This window comes from Equus przewalskii, chromosome 14 (assembly GCF_037783145.1).
Source record: "Equus przewalskii isolate Varuska chromosome 14, EquPr2, whole genome shotgun sequence".
Taxonomy (NCBI): Eukaryota; Metazoa; Chordata; class Mammalia; order Perissodactyla; family Equidae; genus Equus; species Equus przewalskii.
The window spans coordinates 22,261,376-22,272,421 of NC_091844.1; positions in this window are offsets into that span (position 1 = coordinate 22,261,376).

Consider the following 11,046-nt stretch of genomic DNA (forward strand, 5'->3'; position numbering starts at 1 on the left):
ACAATTTTGTTTTCATATATTTCACTCACCCCAATATAACATTTGTAATTGTTTTTATTTGGTCTGCAGGTGATTCTTGGCATTCCTCTCGTAAGGAAACCTTTAATAATACAACCATCACAGCTCAAATATCTGTGGTACATTTAGGGAAGAATTACTATCCAGGTCCAATACCTTTTTTAATAAGCAGATCCTGTTTATAAAATAAATACTTTTTAACAATGTACTTAACTAACAGAACAAACACAAGCCATATAAGACCACCTTTGAGCTGCTTCTCATTGATTCTTTTAAGACCATTCCTTCCCCAGATCATTGTAATCAACAGTACCAGACACATAACAAAAAATGTTAATGACATCTCTGATAGAGATTTAAAGTGTTTTCATCAGGCCCTCCGTCTCTGCTCTCTCCATTAGAGCCATCAGTAACAAGAGAGACAAAAATTATAAATCTGTAACTAGGCAACAAGGACAAAGCTAATGAACATTAGGCCAGAGATAGTAGCCTTTATAAATAAAATCCAAATAGCACCTTAGCTGAATATATTTTTCCAGTTTATTGCTGTTTTGACAGAAATGAAACCAAGATATATTCCTCATACTTTGTTTGCTTTTTTCTCTTTTCCTCTAGTTTATGTCCTGCATTATTACTTTGTGGAAAGAGACAGAGTGAAAGTAAAGAAGTCCATAAATTAGAACAAAACTGTGTTACTGTAAATACTTCTGCTTACTTATATTGTCTTGTTTTAATGCGTCTAATCAGTGGGTTTTCCAAAGTAATTCCTGGGGTCTCCCCTGTGTTTGGTCATGCTATCTACAATTAAAAGGTGTGTTTTGTGAGGCTAGCAGAAAAAAAAATCTGAGGGAATGTGAATACATGGAGAAAAATCAAATACAGACTTACAGACAGAATCGCATATGCTTTGGTATTGTTATCTCCTTTCAAAACAGGGAACAAAGTGTTCTGAAAATCTAGTAAATTCATTCTATTTTTATAAATGTATGATTTCACTTTAGTTATAGGCATTGTCCTTCTTTTATTGCTTAGTTTTTATATGGTTGGCTTTCACCAAACTCTTGAACTGCAAGAGAACTGGAATCTTTAACACAATCTTAGGGTAATTGTTTCTATGGGATTCTCTTAAGGGCTTCTGGTCCAATATGCAAATATTAATTCAATGTCAAACAAAATATAATAAAAAATAATTAGTATCATTTTTGTTTTGGACTTGCAGATATAGTCAAACTTACCTGTTTTATTCTTTTTAGTTTAGCCAAAAGACCATGAGACTTTAGTGAGAATCCCATAGTAGTGCTAAGCTGTCATCTCTGTGTGGTCCATTGACCGCTGGCACACCAGAAAAGCCCTCTGGAGATTCAGTTTTCAAGTTGAGTGGTAGGTCTTCTTGAATAAATAATAGGAGGAGTCCAAAGGGGCCTGTAAAAGTAGCTAATGGATGCCAGCAGGTAAACGCCAGCCCCAACTCTGCAGAGAATGCTTCAGGTAAGAGGGGAGAATTCATTCACCCTCTCTCTTAGAAACAAGTTGATTCTTGGTAGAAAAAAATGGGACTAGGGGCATACATATGTGGTGTCACTTGTTCTGTCCCCATCTAGAGATGAGATAACACCAATTTCCTTGAGAAAGAAAACTGTAAAAACTTTTATAAGAGATAGGCCTTCCCTTTAATAGACCACTAAGACTTTGTAATACAGTTAAGGTGAGAATCCGTCTCCCAGCAGCACTGGTGCCCACAGGAATAACCAGGTCCACAGGGCAGGAGGAGGATGACTGACTAATTCAAAACCCCAAGTTACAGGACAGCCGGTCCAGGTTCAAGGAAATGATATGGAACACAAAGCTTAAGGCATCTGATCACCAAGTAGACATTAACATCAGGAGATAAACCGGAAGATTTTCTGCTAACCCAAGGTAATCTCAGCAAAGTGAAAACTATGATTAAGATTTTCTGGTAGGACTTCAAAAATTAAAATAATTTCCTTTTTCTCGCCTATAGATTATGTTTGTACTACAACCACAAACCCAGTTAGTTGAGGCACTTTGAAAATAGTGGGTTACATTTTATTCAATAAAAAACACACATCCTGAGATACAGTGCTATTTCATAAAACGAAAAAAAGAAGCCCTGGGAAAGGAGGACAGGAAAGAAAAGATAAACCAAATGATATTCATAGTAACATAAAGAGCAAAATTGATATAAGAGACCAAAAAAAAAGAAGAAAAACCCCTGAATTAACATTGAGTTAATTATTGTCTCTGGTTAAAGATTTTACTATGTGAAACAAAAGGCAACATGGCCTTTAAGTCTAGAAGAGTTAGAATGTTTCATTACATCAGTCTCACACCAGGACTTTTGGCAAGAACATTCCCTCAGCATTTTACAAATTATTTCAACCACTAATAAAGTGATTATGATGCAGCTTGAAAGTGCAACACTTAAGTTTTATAGCAAAATGGCAGAACCAATAAGTAGGCTTTAAAACCATAGAACACATGCTAATTGAGTGAAAGGAAATATCGATTGAAGTGGAAATGCCCAGACTGCCAATTTTCATCCACCCGTCGTATACCATCACATACACACTTAAGCAAATGTGCAATTCGAATGATTACAGCAAATGAAGATAGGGATGTTCAAAACCAGGCGAAAGGCATAGGACAGACTCACTAAAACATTCTCAGCTTTCCCTTTTCTGCTTTTCATAGGCGTCTTAAGAGTGTGTACCTGTGCATGTGTGCTGCTGTTTTTGGTGAAGGATTATGTTACCTTCTTTTTGGCATGTCCTCTTACAAATTAATTTTCAAATTCCAGAGCAGCAGGAATAGGAACCAAGAGGTACAGTGGGAGCTACTTCTGTGACCTTATGGGTTGAAGAGAGTTTGTCACAACTGGGAGATGGAAAGAGGGTAAGAGTCAAAATAATCTAGCAAGTACACAGGATGCACTTGCTATGTCTCACATATTTTATTGGAAGGCAAGAGGAGGGATATTGAATACATCAAAAAAACACGTATCCTATCCTCAAGAATCTTAGTTTTAATGGGAAGCATATTTTCTCCTTGTATTGTTTAGTCATTTATTAAAGAAATATATTTTGTGTGTCTGCCATGTGTCGGGCACTGAGCAGGGTGCAGAGAGATTTAAGATATTTTTATTCCCATTTAATCAACTCTAATACAAAAAAAGAAAAAACTAATCTTTTAGAAACAAAAATCTGGTCACTCATTCTAAGACCTGCTCTTGCTTCTTTGGCATTCCAGTTCTTTGGGGTCGCCCCCTCCTGCAGTATCTGCTGCTTACTTTATTCCCAGCTCAGTCTGCATGATTCCTCTCCTTGCCTTTTATGCTTTAGCTCCACTACCCTCTTCAGTACTCTGAATACACTATGCATCTCCCTGTTTCAGAGCTTTCTCATCACCTGTTCTAGAAGACGCCCCCCCCTTCCTTAGCTATGTCTTTCTTATCCTCAGGACTGGTATGGGTTTATATGCAATCCTAGGATTCAGAACTTCTTGAAGCACTTATTAAAATTGGAATTGATTAGTAATTTAGGTGATTATTTGTCTGTTTTTTCTTCTGGAATAAGCCCTTCATAAAAACTGGAATTCGTCTGTTTTGCTTAAAAATGTATCCCAAGGACCTAGCACAGAGTTTAAAGTAGATTCAATGAATAGTGTGCATAAATTAATAGAATTTTTAAAAACCCATAATAATGCAATTCAGTAGTTATCGGAGGACAAAGACGATGCTTTTCATCACTGTGTTCCAGGGACGAGGACCGTGATTGTATGGTGGGACTGAGGCAGTAGGTGAATGAACAAGTAGGATTCTGACAACAAATCAATAGAAGAGGAGAGAGGAAGGATATCAGTGAACACGGGATATACATATGTGTGTGTGTGTGTGTGTGTGTATGTAATAAAAAATTCCATAAAGTTGGGGGCTGGCCCCGTGGCCGAGTGGTTAAGTTCGCGCGCTCCGCTACAGGCGGCCCAGCATTTCGTCAGTTTGAATCCTGGGCGCGGACATGGCACTGCTCATCAGACCACGCTGAGGCAGCATCCCACATGCCACAACTAGAAGAACCCACAACGAAGAATACACAACTATGTACCGGGGGGCTTTGGGGAGAAAAAGGAAAAAATAAAATCTTTAAAAAAAAAAAAAATTCCATAAAGTTACTGGAAAGCAATCCAGGTGCTAAATTGGAAAACAAGTGAGAGTTCTTATGGAAGGCTACTTTTATGCAGTAGCATTTCATTTGAATAAAAGGAAGGAACCAGCCGTGCCAAGAGAAGCAAGGAGCATTCCAGGCAGAGGGAGCAGTGATTACAAAAAGCCTGAAGGCAGGCAAATGATTGGTGTGTTAGCATCAACAAGAATGTGTCCTCGTGGGCTGGAACATGTTGACTTAGATGGACAGCAGCACAGATAGAGGCTGAGAATTAAGCCTAAGGATGAGATCACCTAGAGATTTGAAGGCTGTGGTATGATTTTGGATTTTAAAAATGTGAAGCCACTGAAAAAGTTTAAGCAGAGATGGCATGATTCAATTTGTGTTTTATAAAGGTCACTCTGGCTACCGTGTAGAGAGTGCACTGCAGGACGAAAATCCTGGGTACAGGCTGCAGTAGAGTGATTGGAAAATAGAAAGAGGAACTGAAGTTTCTCTCTTTCTAAATTAATGCTATGGTACCCTAAAGTCAAGGAAATTGTTCAGAGTATGTTTTATTCCTTATAAATATCTGGCATGTTTATTTTGCTACAAAAAAAATTACACTGTTAAATCTCTGTTTTTAATTATCTTACAAATATGCCAGAAGCAATAGACTTCAATCTGTAACTTTCTGATATGCTCTTGGTTTTGTATAGGAAATGAAAAAAAAAACAAAAGCCCTGAGCTGTCACCACAATGGGGTGAATACTCACCTGGTTTCAGCAAATCCAATACTTCTGCTCTGTTTCTATGTCTATGTCTATGAAGCATCCAGGGCTAGAAATGTCTTAAGGGGTCCTGCTTTCCTTTCTCACATCACCATAGAAAAATATATGCTCCAAAGAGGGCTGTAGGAAAATTCTTTCACAACTGCGTTTATATTTCTCATGCTGGTGTGTTTTCTATAAATTATTTTTAGAAACAAGAACCACTGATATTGACACAAACAGTGTGTGCTAAACAGCCTTACACGGATATGCAGACCGACAACCATATTCTGCAGCAAACAGTCGTTCCAGTAAACACACGCATTTATACAAATATTCACATGCTTATTTCTTTGCCTAGAGTATAGAATGTTTTACTAATTACATTTTCCCAAACACAGCTACTTATCTACAGATAACAAATGGTTTTGTTTTTCTCAGATACTTTGTAGGGAGAAAGCGAAGACATAATATGAAGCGACTATCAAAATTTCATGGGTGGTTTTCCATTCTGCTTCCAATCATGTCACTTTGTGGTCTCGATGATTTTTCATAGTTGAAATTCAGCTAGGGATAGAGGAAAGAGCAAATGTGAAATGTATGAAATATGTTTCCTTGGTAATGTTTTTATTTCAAAAAGACAATTTGTCAATTAAAGGTGAATATCTGAGAAATACTGATTCACAAAGTGGGGAAATGTCCTGTGTTATTTATGGATACGTAGAGGGCCTCACCATACTTCGTTCAACTTATCATTTGAGAAACTATATTTTCTAACAGAGAAAAAGGAGAGGGCTATATTGCACATAGTAAATACATCAGGGATGTCACTGTAGACTATATTGCTTGGTTTAATTATCAAGTGAATAGTGGTGAGCTGCTAACCAACAGTCAAGTCTTTTGGAGTCAAAATTACAAACGCCTGTATAGTGTCAAATAAACTCCCAAAGGAGAAATATCAGAAAGCTAAGGTGGAGGGCTGGGATTAGTGATGTGTTAATTTCCCAGGGATTTCCTTCCCTGTTTAACAGGAGCCAAATCTTTCCAATGGACAGAAAGAGCTGAACATTGGGGTGTAAAGTACCTGTGAGAGAAGCAAAGACCTAGGCTCACTGTAAGTAGTAAGTGGCAATCTCCAAACCTTTTCTGAAAGTGAGGTTTGATGAGGGAAGAGGAGAGAACATGAAGATGAAGACTTATCATGAGAGAGTGAGTGAGCACTGAAGGTGGAGAAAAGATACAGAGGAGAAGCTGGAGACACAAGAGCCAACATGATTGGTCTCATGATTTTGCTGGTGGTGGCTAGCTTCAAATTAGAGAATGTATAGACATGGGCTCCTTGAGTTATTTTTCCAGAAATACTGCTCACATTGAGAGGAATCAGAAAACCAAATATAACACTTTTTTTTTTTTTTTTTGAGGAAGACTAGCCCTGAGCTAACATCTGCCAATCCTCTTTTTTCTGAGGAAGACTGGCCCTGAGCTGACATCTGTGCCCATCTCCTCTACTTTATATGTGGGACGCCTACCACAGCATGGCTTGCCATGCAGTGTCATGTCTGCACCCAGGATTCGAACCGGTGAACCCTGGAGTGCCGAAGCAGAACGTGCGCAGCTAACCACTGCGCAACCAGCCAGCCCCATATATAACACTTTGACATGTGAGTGAAAAATGGTTAACTCAGCAGGGCTGGATTGCTCAAACCCTGCACATTCCCGAAAAAGGTTTATTTTCATGACTGGTTCTTAGCTGGCTCCTAAGAACTGAGTTCTTGGAATATTCTGTCTGATAGGAGTACTTTTTGCATGCCTGCAGCCTTGAACCACAGTGTACCTGTTTGTCCAGATAGTTTGTGCTGACAATGTGATCTATGCTGAACACCTGCTTGCCCTCTGGGAGCCTGGAGGTTGAGTAACTGAAGTCAGTCACACAGGTGCTGGATGCTTTTGTGACTGATGCCCAACAAAAATCCTGGATACCAGGCTCAGAAAAGTGTCGCTTACTGGCAACCCTTCCCGTGAGTTGTCACACATTTTTGCTGGGGATAATTAAGTACATTCTGTGTGACCCCTCTGGGAGGGGACTATTGGAAGCTTGCTACCGGTTTTGTCTTGATGCTACCCTGTGTGCCTTTTCCCTTTGTTGATTTTACTCTGTATCCTTTTGCTATAATAAGCCATAATTGTGAATATAACAACTTCTGAGTCTTAGGATTTCTTCTAATGAATCCTGAAGCCTGACAGTGGTCTTGGAAACCTCCAATGAAAAATATCCTCTAGAAATCCAACTATTGGCTAATCTGATCAACCAAGGGCTAATCCCCTCAACCATGAGGGACCTTCAGTTTCTATATTCCTCATGCAATATAATTTCAAGGAAGTGACAAGAAGCTTATCTCTGGTGCCAAGGGACACACGTGAACTCTTCTGGTATAACTGAAGTGGCCTATTGAATATCCAAACCTAACTTCTTATCTATCCAAACTAAGAATGGAAGAAACTCTTTTGCTATCAGCATCTCTTTTGTTTGAGTCTAAACAAGAATGTATTGGTACAGAGAAGAATCACACTTTCCCAAGGAGATAATTCTGGCTAGTGGAGTGAACATCATTAAATATTACTATGATTTTGCCTATGAAATCTGTACTTGTATATTTTGAACTTCTTGTGAGCAAGAATCATAATCTTCTTCATCAGGACATACATATTCTACGTTCTACATCATTTGGAGGCCAAGTTATTTTCCATTTGTCACACACCTAGAGCTACTCTTCCTTCCCCAGTTTTGTCCTTCAAGGGCCTGACCCCTATAAACTGACTCACCCAGACTACCTTGCCTATGGCTTAACAATGAGTTTAATCCAAAGGAGGCACTCTGGAAATTTGAGAAAGGAAAGAGGGAAAGGTCAAAGCAGTTTCTCCCATCCTCTCTGTACTTGGGTCCTATCTTCTGGGAGCGGCTATATTCTTTGAGAACTATAGCTCCTTCCTGATAGACTGATTCGACAGCACCTGTGCTATTTGAGCTCTGGTTATAATGTTTCCTCTTCTTGCACCATCAGGCCTAGCAGTAATAATAGCTTCCGTTAAGCTGTCTTCACTGTGCCAGTAGAGCATACCTTTTGTTTCCCGCCAGTCAGGAGACTGGCACAAAGGCACATACCAAAAGCTTACTGAATGAATTTATCAACAATCAAATGGATGAATAAGTGAATGAATGAATGATCTCTGCTCCCTCATAATTTATAGAAACCACTTTGACAAATTTAGCCAAGCCAAAATGCTTCATTTGCTGTACTTTTTTAAGTTGTAGTTTAACAGAGGCCTTGAAAATTAACCCAAAGACAACATATCAGTGTTGAGGACCGCACATAAGTCCAGAAGAAGAAATGCAGGGGGAACACAATGAAGATTGATGTGTACAGAGTCTTTGCAGGGGCTAACATTTTCTTCTGCTGTAGCTTCTCTGAAATCCCCATGTAACCATCAGGTCTTACAATCCCAATGGGAACAAAAAAGTCATCGCAAGTACAAAGTTCACACTCACCAGGTTTGAAACAAAGAAAACTTAATGAAAGGGATGTTAACAGAGGTGTAGGAAACCTTATCACCTATAGACCTGCGGCCTGGAGAGAATTCAGAACCGGAGAAGAAGGGATATCTGACAGGTGTCAAAACCAGCTATTGGAAGAACCATAGCGCCAAGGCAGGAAACAGTGAGGAAAGTGAATACTCCAAACTCTGTTTCACCCTGGCTTATAATCTGCCAGTGCTTCCCATTGATCCAGCCAGATGCTACTTCAAACCAGAGGCTGAGGGCGATGCAACCCAAGCCTCCCAGGGAATATAGCAGGGTGGACCTGGACTCGAGCAGGAAGATAACTGGAGAATAGCCAGCATAGCATGTCTAGAATCTTTTCCAAGTGAAGTGCTCAACCTTTGCTTAAGCCTTAGCTAGTAAGAACATTAATAACCAGAACTTTAATACAAACCTGCTGCCTTTGAAAACAAATTTCTAAGACTAAGAACCAACCCATGAGGGAAGTTTGACAAATAGTATATAATACCTTAGATATCAGATACACAGATATTTATCAGACAGGTAGACACTAGTCTAACTAACGGTGACACCCCCAATGATACAGACAGGAATCAGGACTGCCCCCCAAGTCTCTGAAGTCACCTTCCAGTTCTCCTTTGATTATTGCACGTTGTACACTCTGTGACCACACAACCTCTTTTCCTCTTTCATCCTGGCACACGCTTCTGTTCACCCCATTCAAGCTACTCTGCTGGAAAAATCACTGTGCTTTAGTTTTGCCAGGCAATAGCCATTGGCTTAAAAATGATTAGGGTTTCCCCCAAGAGGAGGCCTTTGATCACTGGAGCCAGATCCAGCCGTGAAAGTGTGTGTTTTTCTGCTCGGTTCTAAGATTTTCTCTTAATTAGGGCAAGAGAGACAGCCTTGAGAAGCCGATTCTTCACCTGCACACATAATACCTGTGCTTATTTCTGCCTTGCTATGTTCTCTGACAAGTCACTTGGGGACCCATTGGTAAGAACTTGTTTTTGAGGTAATTGCAAGAGAAAAGTGAAGCACACCTCAATGAAAACTCATTTTGATTCCTTTCCCTACTTTCTCTCTCTTTTTTAAGTCCAGCAGCCCCAAATCTCAGGTTGCAAACAATATTATTCGATAAATTTCACTGCCGGAGAATAATCCAATAGAACAGCACAAGGCAGAATGAAAACAGCGAGGCCTTCCTGGTCTCACGTGAACAGTTTTGTCCCTCTGGCCGCAGGAGGCTGCTCTCGAGTCACCTCTTCTCATGTCTGGGTCCTGGACGTGCACAAGAGGTCGAAGTAGGTCCACAGATTTCCAAATAAAATGCCCGCATGATTTCTAGGCGGTACTGGGAGACTTTATGTGAAGATAACTGGTAATATTAGTGTTGAGGAGAACTGAATGTGAAGTTATGGTTGAAGTAAAAGAATAGCAAAGATGATGGGACGAGAAACCAAATCCCTGAACACCGGACTGGAAGTTTGCCACCGAAGTTTGAAAATTTAATATTGAGTAACTTTACCCCAACAAGGGAATTGTGCTAACATTTCAAAAACTCATATTATGTTAATAAGGAAAATTACAATGGGGTGGGGAGAAGGTAGCATTTCTAATACTTGAAATTGATATCAAAAAGGGCAACAGCCCATTTGTTTGGTATCTGTGTAAAACTGAAAGTTTAGAAGGCAGAGTTCTGGTTTTGAGCCATGCTTACCACCACCTCTAAGTGTCTGCTCTCAATAAGGCTGGGTTCAAAGTCCTAGGCAGCTCTCTGACCATGACCCTCACCTCCCATCCTATTTTTTGTTTGATCAGGAACATAAAGTGAGCTGCTTAATTTTATCATCAAATAAAACTAATCCATGATCAAATTCCAATTGGAGAGGGCTCTAACATTGTGTTCTTTTACCAAGAGATGAAGTCCTATCTTTTCTAATGACCTGGTGTCTTGAATAATGGAGATGTAAGAAGAGAGGGAAGGAAGTATTTTAGAACAAGAAGACCTCTTGCTAACCGTTGAGGTTATTTTGTTTTATGATTAAATGCTAAGGTCTGTATTTATAGCTAAAAATAGGCTGAAAGAAGAGCTTAGTAAGCGGACTGTACACTTCAATGTTTATAAGTGACTACTGAAATAACGTCAGTGTAATATTTTGATAGAGTAAGTGAAGTATTTGTTTTCAGTTCTATATTTTTTCTTCTTATGTTCTGGACCTTGTAGACTTGAGTTTTTAAGTGACTTTTTGTTGTTTTTTTTTTTTTTTTTTTTACCTTCTACTGCATTATAAGCCCACTGCAATTAAATGTAAGCAACATTAGATAAATCCTAAGCCAATGAGTGAAGTTCTCTACAACTAGAAGGCACAGATAATTGCTTAGGTGAAAGGCATCCAGAGAGACAGGGTGCCGAGAACGTAACCAATAAAAACATCTCGGTACTTTGAGTCCATCTCCTCACAGCCCCGCTCTGTGCCTTCTAGAGAGACAGGCACTAAGGGTGTAAAGGCATTAAATGTCTTAATAAGATTGCCAT